Below are 12885 nucleotides of genomic sequence, written 5' to 3'. Positions count from 1 at the left end.
GAACCTGCAGATACAATAACACACGGCACCATGGCTGTTGGTAGCAGTTTCCAGTGGCAGTCTGGAAACAAGCAGTAGGGAAAAAAATGTTCAAAGTGTTGGCAAATGTTATCATCACGAGCAAAACTACACACATTGAGATTTGTGCTAAAGATGTAACAATAAATGTGATCAAAGTTCATCCAGGGCTTGTTTGCTGCAGAAAATTCCCATCACTTTTCTCAAGTATTGGCACAAATGTTGAAGCCTGTACACTGGAAGGGTCCCAATGTACCAGATAATTTGGAGCCTCCTGTAACGCGTCCTTGTACACGTGTTCTGTATACTTCCTGTTTCCCTTTCCATCAGAATACTGAAAGGAGGTGTTCAATTCATAACTCACCAATTGTGAACAATTCCTTGTGCTGTCCTTTCCTTGTGCTATCCTAGAGGATGGCTATCCAAAATGCAAATGCATTCTGCGTGAGAAGAAAATAGTACAAATAAAAATTGAGTTTTCAAATGGACTGCCAGAAAAGGAAATGGAAAAGCTCAACAGGTCATGTTGGTTCTTGTTCAAAAAAAATCAACTCTGCATTTAAAAAATGGTGTATTGCCAGAAGCCTAGAATTTCAGGGATCAAAGGTTATCAAAGTCAACCTCTTAGCAGCCTGTGGATGAACATTTTTGAAGTTCAGTCTTACAAACTGAAACAATGTGGGAATCATATTCACTTGTCACTCGTTATTGCCCTTCCAGCACTATCTACTCTGCATATGTGCCCCAAGATCCAATAGATAAAAATCAGGGCAGAAATCTGCCACAAAATAGTACAACCCAAAACCTATCCATCTTGACTTTGCCCCAAAGCTACAGAATAACAGATTTTGAGTTTATAAAAAAAGTCAAAGTTTTGATGCACATAAACCTTACGTAGCTGAAAAAGACATGTTAATATTGACTCTCTCAGGATGTAGTACACAAGTTATATACAAGAGGCTAAACAACTGATTTTGCAATTCAGGTGCAGGCCTATAATCAAAACTATAACAAGTTGCATTAGAGTACAACACTGTAGCCCAACTTGTCTGACCCACATTTTCATTGAATGCAGCTGCCTAATGGAAACACAAGATTACTCTAACTTAACCAACTTATCAAGAGGAGAAATTGCAGAGTTTTGGAAATACTATTGTATTTACAGTTTAAATTTAAATGTAGTAAAATTGGGTGTACAGAAGGTAATGGAACGACAAAAATAAAATTTGAATGACAATGAAAGGAGAAAAGTGGCAATCTTTTGTGACAATTAAACTGAAAGCATAAAGCCCTATTTTCAATTACAGCAGCTGCCTCTTAGACACCTGGCCCACTACAACAATACTGCAGAAATACACTAGAATCTACTCTTAGCAGTGCAGAGGATCAGAAGGACCCTGGGGTCCGGGTCCATAGGACTCTTAAATCGGCCTCGCAGGTAAAGGATGTGGTCAAGAAGGTGTATGGTGTACTGGCCTTCATCAATCGAGGGATTGAGTTTAGGAGTCGGGAGATAATGCTGCAGCTTTATAAGACCCTAGTCAGACCCCGCTTGGAGTACTGTGTGCAGTTCTGGTCGCCTCACTACAAGAAAAAAGTGGAAGCTATTGAAAAGGTGCAGAGGAGATTTACAAGGATGTTGCCTGGATTGGATGGCATGCCTTATGAGGATAGGTTGAGGGAACTCGGTCTTTTCTCCCTGGGGAGACGAAGGATGAGAGGCGATCTGATAGACGTTTATAAGATGTTGAGAGGTATAGATCAGGTGGATTCTCAGACAGTTTCCCAGGGCTGAAGTGGTCACTATGAGAGGACACAGGTTTAAGGTGCTGGGGAGTAGGTACAGAGGAGATGTCGGAGATAAGTTTTTCGCTCAGAGGGTGGTGGATGAGTGGAATCGGCTGCCATTGGTGGTGGAGGAGGTGAATTCATTACGGTCTTTTAAGAGACTTCTGGATGTGTACATGGGATTTAATAGGATTGAGAGTTATAGGTAGGCCTAGTAGGTAGAGATATGATCAGCGCAACTTGTGGGCCAAAGGATCTGTTTGTGCTGAAGTTTTTCTATGTTCTGTCATAATAAATGCCCTCAATTGGAAATGCCAAAATATTCTCTGTCAGGGAATTCATTTGTTGGTGTGTGCACATTGTCTGCTGATGCTTCATTGGCTTCAAGAGCCAATTTCTTGGCAGTATTTTTCAGTAGTGGTTTGCCATTGCCTTCCACACTCAGACAGGGTGAGGAGGCAGGTCCCTGGTTTACCTTAGCTGGAACAGGAACATGTCTTTTTAACAGTTATAACCGTGTTGAAGTAAAATTATTTTCTTTAGAACATTTTTTTGCTTAAGATTTATATCCATTCAGAAACATGATTTTTAAGCAATCCAATCAGATGTTAATTTGTAAATGAAATGCATTTGATGCTGCATTTCTTCAATCCTGACCTGCATACAGTAATAAGATTATGCTACGGCCAGCCTGTGTTTATTTAGTTGGTTCATGCAGGTGCTGGCTCATGGGCTATTAAGTTGATAGCATACTATGTAGTTTGTCTACACTCCTAAATTTTCCCTGTGACCCAGACATCACCTGTCTGCTACCATAGTTACTAGAACAACCTTTTGCAGAATGAATCGTGTGGACTTTGGAACAGTGGTTTCTGTCATTGTTCAGTAAGAAATGCTTGCTCCAGCATTAGTTTTTAAGTGTGCTCGAAATAGTATTGGGCCATGGGTGACTGCATTTGAATTGCATTGCTAGTGAGTCTGCATCTTAATTATGCAATGCAGGACAGTGAGAGCCTGTTACAAATCCACACTGATTTTTCTTTTTAAAACTACAATTTGCAAATGTATGACATGGTTGTTGAGCACTCTTTAAAAAAATAAAAGCTGATGAATAAGGTTGGGGGTGGGGAAAGTTGAGACTGTTTTAGTTCATTCGGATTGGCTGCAGTGCAGTCAAATATTTCTCTTTACTGAAACTCATTGGCATTTTTAAAATAAATTCCCTGCCTTTTTGAATCTCATAAAAGCTGCAGGAACTTTGTTGTACTAGCAAGTGGTTACATGCTATGTGTCATTTTCTTTTTCAACCAAATCTAACAAATGCTTTGAACAATAATGGTCCCCAGCTGTGCCCTCCAGTCCACTGTTCACCCCACAGTGCACTCCTGACTAGAAAGACATTGAAACATCTTGAAATTGTTTCACAATTGATGCAGCACTTTTTTGACATGTAGTCACTGTTGTAAAGTATAGGGAAACACAGTTGGTCCCATAAATAGCAATGAGTTGAATGATCAGGAAATCAGCTCTGGTGATGTTGTTTGAGACGAACATTAGCCTGGACAACGTTGAAGTAGTATGAAATCTTCTACGTCAACTTGAGAAATGAGAATGGCCAAGATTAAAATCTTCCCCAAACGATAGCAAATAAAGCACCATTTCAGCACCACATTGAACTGAGAGTTTCTGGGCAGGGGTTTTGAACCCAGTACCTTCTGAATCACAGTCAAAAGCAAGGAGCCATGCATGACATTAAATTAGTATTCTAGATGATTAACTCCTACAGGTATTCACAAGGTTCAAGCATGAATAATGTGCCATCTCCAACTAGAGATAACTAAAGGTCAATTAATGACATACATAAGAGCTGTAAGTCCCAGCCCTCAAAACAGTTGAATCCGCAAAGATAAATGGCATTTATCCCAGAATCCTGAGAAAGAGCTGGGATGAGATTTGTGAGGCACTGACAATCATTACGAGGAAAGTATAAGAAGCAATTTCAGTGTTGCTATAACACTGGTATCTACCCAACAAGATGAAAGATTGCCCAGGCATGTCCTCACCACAGAAAGCAGGTCAAATCCAATCTGGCCAATTACCACTCCATCATTGTACTCTCAATCACCAAGGTGATGGGAGATGGCAGTGTGATCAAGTGACATATTTTCAGCAATATCCTGCATATCAGTGCTTAGTTTGATTTCTGTCAGGTCACTAGGCTCCAGACCTCATTAAAATTTCTGTCAAAATATAGACCAAACACTGAACTCAAGAAGAGACATGAGACTGATTGCCCTTGATATCAAAGGAGCATTTAACTGATTGATTTGGTTTTAAAAAAACCTTGGTAGGTGGGAGGGGAGGAATCCTCCACTGATTGGAGTCATACATAGCACAAAGGAATATGATTAGAGCTGTTGGAGGCCAATTATCCCAACCCCAGGACATGGCCACAGGAGTTCCTTAGATTAGTGTCCTACATCCAACTCTCTTCAGCTACTTCATCAATGGCCTTTTCCGTAGCTGCAACGTATCACCCACCCTAGCATCTTTATTTAATTAAACTCTCTAGTCCCATCTGTGCTTACCTTATTATTATTTAAATAAATGTTCTACTTACTCTGATTGGGATTCTTTTAGATAAGATAAATGGGAAATACTCACCAGCCAATCACTTTTCTGCTTCTCTGTGATATATTTTTTGCTTTCCAAATGCAGATTCTCATTGGTTGCTAGTTCATTGGTCGGGATATAAACATTCTTGTCTCGTGGACTCCTGGAAGTCCTGCTCTCTCTCTCTCCCACTCCTCCTCCTCCCCCCCCCCCCCCCCCCCCCCCCAACCAACCAACCAACCTCCTCACTCTGGTCATTTTGATTCTGCAAAGTTTTCTTCCTTCTCCCCACTGTTAATATTCTCGCTATATATATCTTCATACTGGTCTTACTAATCTTGGGATGTCCTGTTCTCTCTCTTTGCTGTTATATCCTCACTCTGCTCTCACTGATTTTGAAATGCCCTGCTTTCTGCCCCCATTGTTTATATTTTTACTCTGGTGTAATTGATTCTGGGAAGTCCTGCTGTCCCTTGCATTGTTTATATTCTTGCTCCGGTCTTGCTTACTGTTATTAATGGAGAAGGATAGAATGATTGGATTATGAGAGAGAGATAAAATAGATAGAAAAATAAAAATGTATTTGATTTTGGCATGTTCTAGTATGTTATGAACGTTCAACCAATACTTTTTAAAAAAGAACAAACTTGCAAATCATGTGACCATTGGCATTTTGAACTGAAGACGGTCTCAAATTCAAGCAAATTAAAGATGGACATTCACAGCCATCCAAGGAATTTTTTACATTTCCCTTTAAGGATGGAACATCAATGAAAGAACTGTAGCATTCCAGTTGGTCCATCCTTCTATTGCAACATGGGCAAGAGAAACATCAAAATACAATGGGTGTTAGATGAATGGGATAGATTGTAGCAAACATCCATAGTATTATGATGATACATTATCCAAACTAGGCTGGGTGAATTTTAAGGTATTAAACAGTAACACAGCATTTATAATCAACAAACTACCCCCTTTTGGAAAAGGACTTTGAACTTGTGCATGTCACATAGTAAAGGAGCCAATTTGTTTCTTCCTTTCAAAATAATAGCAAAAAGCTATTCTGCAGACAAAATTCCATCAGAGAGCCATTGAACCAACAGCGAGTTATCTCAGCAACCATAATAATAAACAATAGCTCGAAAGTGAGAGAAGCCCGCTCCCCCCCCCCATTCCAACTTCAAATTCACTTGAAAACCAACCTTTTGGAAATACAATTTCAAGAAGTATTGCAGCCTACTGAAAGTCCTGTGCTTTGCTCTGGTATAATTGATTGTGGGAAGTCCTGCTCTCCATTGCGCTGCTTATGTTCTTGCTCACTCTTGTCAAATTAGGTATAAAGTGCAATAGAGAAGGTTAGAATGTTTGGACTAGGAAAGGGAGATAAAATAGATAGATAGAAAATCAAAATAAATTTGATTTTGTGCTTTTTAATCTTTAATCAGGACCTTCACATTAATGAAGACATCAATTCATTGAAGAAACTACAGATCTGAAAAAGAGATTGAGATAGTCTTTAATTGTACTGCTTTACCTTCACCATATTGTGTGCGATACAGTGTATAAATTAACTGAGTGAGATGTCATATTTTATGCATCCAGTAATAGGTGTAATAATAAATATCCATTTCAACTCTCAAAAAGCCTGTTGCTCCAATTTAAATAATCCCAGCAATCATTTTAAGGGTAAGAAAGCACACATATTTTGCATACAAACATTGATCATAGGCAGTAAAAAATAAATACAAATTCTGTCCATGACAATTAAAATCTGAAAGAATGAGACTCTACCTTTCTAAAGTTAATTTCAAAAGGTAGAGAAGTAACTTGTCAGTCGTAAGATGTAGCATGCTTTTAAAATGGCCTCGAACCTTTCCTCCCAAGTTTATTGTGTGTCTATCAGATACACAGGATTCCATGAATTTCAGTAGTACCTCAGAGTGATCCCATATAGCACAGCTTCAGGAGGAGCCATGCATCTCAGTCAGTAACCTCCTGATTTATACATTTACATACACGAATATAGTCATTGGGAGTTGCTGTCTGGTTTACCTGTTAAAAATGGTGAAAACTGTTTGCATCGCTAACATTTTTACTGCCGATCCCAGCCCAAGATGTTATACACACATCCTTTTGAGGGAAATTCTGTAAAACAGGTCATATACTTGTAAGAGTGCAGCATGTATTGATGCACTATGGCTTAGCATCGTTCAACAGTTGTTTGATTAAATTCCCTAAAATTGCAAGGTTTTCCCCACCTCCTCTCTAAGTAGTAGAGAGAGTTCACGGCTGCTGTCATGCTCCCATAAACTCAATGTAAAGTGACTTGGTCTGCTGTAGCAGCATCCACAGGTCTTCTGTCTATCTGCAATACAATAGCTTGTCCCTGAAAGCAAGCTACTAATATACTTGAAATTTCTACAGTAAAAATAATGATTATTAAATACCTAATCCAGTCATGGGTGCACTAAAAGCATGTTGTTTTGGTGCAGTGCATTGTGGACAATGATCACTGGAATGTGGCAGCCATGAAGCAATCTACTTAAATGCTTTTGGCTTTCTTTAATAATTCCAACTATATGCAGCATAACTGTATGGAAGTGGATGTTCAACTTTGAAAGGGATACAAAATGGATAGTAGCAGGTTGACTGCCCAGCACAGTTTTATAGTTCCGGAGAACTTAAAATCAGAGAATAGGCTATTCAGTCACCCAATAAACCTGTCTTGTCTTTCAGTCAGGTTATGCACTTCAGATCCATTTACCTGCTTTTATTCAATGTTATGATCTGCGTAGAAACCAATAACTTCAAGAAATTTGAGTTTCTAGTTACTAGCTGAAAGAGTAACAGGGCAAGATTTCACATTTTAAAAGTTTTACCGTAAGGCGTGACTAAAAGCAGCTCGACAAATCATTATTTTCCTTTTTGTAGGTAATTTATACTTTAAACAACAGAGGAATGTTCCCCTTAATACTCATCACACAGAACTCCTGTGGAATTATGGTATTTGTAGCAAATAGCCCATAGTTGCTCCCAGTTTCCAATAGTGCTGCATTGTTGGAGGTGCTGTCTTGCAATGAGATTTCAAACTGAGGTTCAGTCTGCCCTTTCAGCTCTAAGCAAGTAGCCCTTGCACTATTTTGTAGACGAGCAAGGAGGTATATCTGGTGTACTGACCAGTATTTAATCCTTCTATAAACTATCTCAGAAACAGATTATCACATTGTTGTTTGTGGGAGCTTGCAGTGCACAAATTGGTTGCTGCCTTTCCTACATTACAATAGTGACTACACTTCAAAAGTATTTTTTTGGCGGTAAAAAGCTTTGGAGTGTCCTGTGGCTGTGGAAGATGCTTTATAAATGCAAGTCCTTTTTGTTTCACAAGTTGATGTCACCTGTGCTCTTACATATTCTGAAGCTCAGTGCCTAGAATTGATGGGGGTCTCATCAAGGTTCTGTACATCTGAAGCATAATTTACTTGCTTTTGAATTCCAGGCCCTTTCAGATACTCAGCAATGTACAATTTACTCCTATTATCTTCAGAACACCATGTTTTGACAAACACGTTCTAGTTAATAAAGAATGCTAAAACACACTACCACATAATTTGCCTATCTACAAGTTGTGAGAAAAATAGTGCATAGTTATTTCTATCTGATCATCATTGGAAGACTTGCAGCCACTTGTACTCACCCTAGTGTTAGATAGCTGAAAATGCTCTCTCTTCACACAACCTTGTTTAGAAAAGGTTAAAATGTGCTGGAACAGTGTGCTACAGCAATCCGGGTCTTCAACATAAATCTAGCATTCAGCTGCTTGCAATCTGTTCACCCGCAAAGAATGTAAAAAAAGTTCCAATTCCAGATTCAGAGATCTCTTGCTGTCAGGCTGCAATTCTTTTTAAATTCATTCCAGACAAGTATAGTTTGCTGAAATCCCGAGCAGCCTGCTTTTTAAACTGTTTAATGGCTGGAGTTTCTGAAACACTTGGATTTTTACCATTCACTTCCTGAAACTGGCATGCATCAGGCATCACTTCCTACATCTACCTTGACCTGAAATATTAATTCTGTTTCTCTCACCAGTGAAGAAAGTTTCTGTTTTATTTTTCCACCCTCAACAGGCTTTCAGAATTGCTCACTATTTGTTTGTAGCCACCATGATGCCTCTTTAATGAGTGTTCTGTTAAAACATAATACAACCTTTTTGCCCTCTCAGATGAGGAATAATTACTGATGAAATATTATGCAAGTATTGCTATGTCTTTGAGTCACAAATCTGCTCCCTTCGCTCACCATACTGAAGTATACCTCAACTCGATCACTTTTTGTGTGAAGGTTGAATCATATCAGGGACTGAAAGAAAATGAGAAGTCAGTTTTACAATAAATGTTTTTAAATTTAAGCAGCAGTTAATTTCACTCACTTCCAAAAATTTAAAGAAAAATGTATATACAGTTAGTAGCATGTTTTAATTTTATACGTAATTTGACTTAGTGAAACAAAAGAGCAACTTTTGATTACATTTCAACACAGCACTCATTAAAACATATCATGGTCACTACAAATGTATGGTGAGCAAATCAGCTTTTCAGTTGTGGGTGGGAAAATAAAACCAGAGGAACCATTCTTCATTGGAATTCTCTGCCCGTTGGAGTGGTGGAGGCTGCCTCGCTAAATATATTTAAGACGCGGGTAGATAGGTTTTTGATAGGCAAGGGGATTAAGGGTTATGGGGAGAAGGCGGGAAAGTGGAACTGAGCCACGTCTGATCAGCCATGATCTTATTGAATGGCGGGGCAGGCTTGAAGGGCTAGATGGCCTACTCCTGCTCCTATTTCTTTTTTTTCTTATGTTTTAATTGTTTGATACAAGGGAATTTTATACAGTAATATGTTTCTGTACAAAATGTTGCAAACTGACATAAAAGACTTGACAAACACTTTAACAATTTTCCCTTTACAACCATTAGAACCCCTACAGTGTAGGAGGCTGTTTGGTACCAAATCTGAAGGAGCATTCCACCCAGAGCGCCCATAACCCTATGCCCATAACCCCTCACATTTACCATGGCTAATCTATCTAAACTGCACATTTTTTGGACACTAAGGCAGCATGGCCAATCCACTGAACCTGTACATCTTAGGGCTGTGGGAGGAAACCAGAGCACCCAGAGGAAACCCATGCAGACATGGGGAGGACATTCAAACTCCACAGTCACCTGAGGCTGGAATTGAACCTGGGTCCCTGGAACTGTGCAGCAGCTCTGTTACCTCTGCCACTTTTCTTTAAGAAGTTTGACACCATTCCAGAGCTTTCATTAAGCTCAATTGCATTTTTACCCTGTTTAAAATTACTAATTGAAACATGCCCATTATCATTTTTTTTTGGGAAAAGTCCTTGTGCAAATTTTTGAAGGAAGCTTGTCATCTCAATAGCCTTTTTTTCTTGGAACCAAAAGATACCAGTTTCACCCACTTGCTTTATCAAATTACTTAACTATATTTTACCGAAATAATTATTTCAATGTGCCTGCTGTTAAGCTTCTATGAAAATAAGTGTAAACAAAAGTCATTTTTTTAAACAGAAAAAGCAACAATACATACCTGACACTTTGCTGGATGTTCGAACGTTGAAGAGCTGCTCTGGCACTGGGTTAAACTGAGGCAGACCTGTGCACCCATAAAATCAGGTGTTGCTTCAAAATAGCAAGTTGCTCAGCACTGCTAAGCAGATTCCTGATTGAAACATTTTCTCTTAGCCAATCATGTCATGTAGGTCCCCTTTTGGGACTGGTATTGAATGTAACAATGATGCACAGGCTTTCAAACTTGGTTTCCTGAATTTTGCAAGCTCCTAAACAAAAAGGTTTGCTGAGGTCATCAAATGCTTTCATTATTCTGTGTCTATTGACCTCCCAGCATCTTATGTCTGTTACTGTACCCACATGAGAAACATTTCTGCGATAATTGCACTGTTTTCCTTTGGGTAGTTAATGTTGTTTTTGGAAACTGAAACAAGGACCCTGGAATTTGCTGATGTTTGCATGGATTCTCCACACACAAAGTAGTGAATCCCACTGCAGTAAGGGCTTCAAAAAAGGAAGCTGATTAGATTATACAGGTTATGATGTCTACAGTTAGTGTCCCCACCCTTTGACTTAATTTATATACTGATGTTGATTTGAGTGTTCATCAGATTTCATCTGCTGACAGCACATGAGTCTGCCTCAGCCTGCAGACTCATTGGAAGGTTAATGCTGGTGGTCGTGTTAATAGTGACTAATAGATTGGCTACTTCCGTGATACCCATTCTGTGGTTAAAAGAAAAGCACTCACTATTATGAAGGAGTAAATTATACATTAACCATTGGTGCCAGTACTTGCAGAGGAAGTTGCATTCCAAGTTGCCTGCTCCTCCTGAATATATGCAACAGTGGTAGCTCGTCATTCAAATATGTGCAATAGTGTGTCGTTGAGCTATGTGTTATGTACTTTGGAGCATAGCCCCTTTAAGGGAATGGATCATGTGACCTGTTGTGTGGGATGAGCCGATTAGGAACCGCCGTAAGTGGGCAGTCAGTGTTTGGAATGTGGAACAAGTAGACTGAATGAAGATCTGTGTTCCCTGATGCCTGGCTGTGGAGTAGTCCTTGAGGAGACACCTCAATACAAAGACATTTAACAGTATTTATTTGATACATACCCACTAAATATACTAGAAAAAGTTTAGATCCTGACCATTCTGTTGAAGGTGATTTTTTAACAATGTACCAAGTCTTAATTAAGAACATAAGAACTAGGAGCAGGGGTAAGTCATCTGGATTCTTGAGCCTTCTCCGCTGTTCGGTAAGATCATTGCTGATCTTCTTGTGGACTCAGCTCCATTTACCCCACCTTTAATTCCTTTATTATTCAAAAATCTATTTATCTTTGCCTTAAAAACATTTAATGAGATAGCCTCAATTGCTCACTGGGCAGGGAATTCCATCTATTCACAACCCTTTGGATGAAGAAGTTCCTCCTCAGCTCAGTTCTAAATCTGCTCCCACTTATATTGAGACTATGCCCCTAGCCTAGTTTCACCAACCAGTGGAAACAACCTCCTTGTTTCTTTCTTATCTATTCCCTTCATAATGTTATTTGTTCCTGTAAGATCCCCCTTCATTCTTCTAAATTCCAATGAATATAGTCCCAGTCTACTCAGTCTCTCCTCATAAGCCCAACTCTCTCAACTCCAGAATCAACCTAGTTAACCCTCAACCCCCGTGCCAGGTTATCCTTTCTCAAGTAAGATCTGTACACAGTACTCCGGGTGTGGCCTCACCAGCACCTTATACAACTGCAACATAACCTCGCTGTTTTTAAACTCCATCCCTGGAGCAATGAAGGAATGAAGGACAAAAAGCCATTTGCCTTCTTAATTACCTGCTGCATCTGCAAACCAACTTTTTGTGAATCATTCACAAGGACACCCAAGTCCCTCTGCACAGCAGCATGTTGCAATATTTTACCATTTAAATAATAATCCATTTTGCTGTTATTCTTACCAAAATGAATGACCTCACATTTACCACCATTGTACTTCATCTGCCAGACCTTTACCCACTCCCTTAAATTATATATATCCCTTTGCAGACTTTAAGTGTCCTCCACACATTTTGCTCTACCACTCATCTGCAAACTTTGACATACTACACTTGGTCCATAAATGGTAAACAATTGCAGTCCCAACACTGATCCTTGAGGCATGCCACTAGTCACTGATTGCCAACTCGAAAAACACCCATTTACCCCCACTCTTCGCTTTCTGTTAATTAACCACTCCTCTATCCACGCTAATACATTACCCGTAACACCATGCACCTTTATGTTATGCAGCAGCCTTTTATGCAGCACCTTGTTGAATGCATTCTGGAAATCCAGATACACCATATCCACGGTACTCCACTGTCCACTGCACTTGTAATGTCCTCAAAGAATTCCAGTAAATTAGTTTAACATGACCTGCTTTCATGAACCCATGCTGCATCTTCCCAATGGAACAATTTCTATCCAGTTGTCTCGCTTTCTTTTTCTTGATGATAAATTCAAGCATTTTCCCCATATAGAAGTTAAGCTAACCAGCCTACAGTTACCCACCTTTTGTCAACCTCTTTTTTTAAACAATGGCACCACATTTGTTGTTTCGAATCTGCTGTAACTGTCCCAGAGTCCAGTGAATTTTGGTAAATTACCATGAAGTGCATTTGCTAATTCCCTTGCCATCTCTTTTAATACCCTAGGATGCATTCCATCAGGGCCAGGATACTTGTCTACCTTTAGCCCTATCGGCTTACCCGACAGTGCTTTTTTAGTGATAATGATAGATAATTACTTCCCAAAAATCTTCCTGACACTGCAAATTCTGTTGAATCATAGAACCCTGCCATGCAGAAAGAGGCCCTTTGGCCCATCGAGTCTGCAC

At 39.4% G+C, this 12885-nt stretch overlaps 1 long non-coding RNA gene across 1 annotated transcript; it reads right to left on the bottom strand.

The window, feature by feature from the left end:
• Positions 1–382: 382 nt before the first annotated feature.
• Positions 383–8416, bottom strand: LOC145344077 (uncharacterized). The gene is made up of 3 exons (XR_013886836.1): positions 8114–8416; positions 6472–6564; positions 383–458 (listed from the first exon to the last, which is right to left on the bottom strand). It is a non-coding gene; the product is annotated as an uncharacterized LOC145344077 (long non-coding RNA).
• Between the last annotated feature and the right edge of the window lie 4469 nt (positions 8417–12885).

The sequence above is a fragment of the Carcharhinus amblyrhynchos genome, chromosome 6 (genome assembly GCF_965287045.1).
Source record: "Carcharhinus amblyrhynchos chromosome 6, sCarAmb.v2.hapA, whole genome shotgun sequence".
Lineage (NCBI taxonomy): Eukaryota > Metazoa > Chordata > Chondrichthyes > Carcharhiniformes > Carcharhinidae > Carcharhinus > Carcharhinus amblyrhynchos.
Note: the sequence above shows the minus strand (reverse complement) of the source record. Positions and strands in the feature narration are given on the sequence as shown.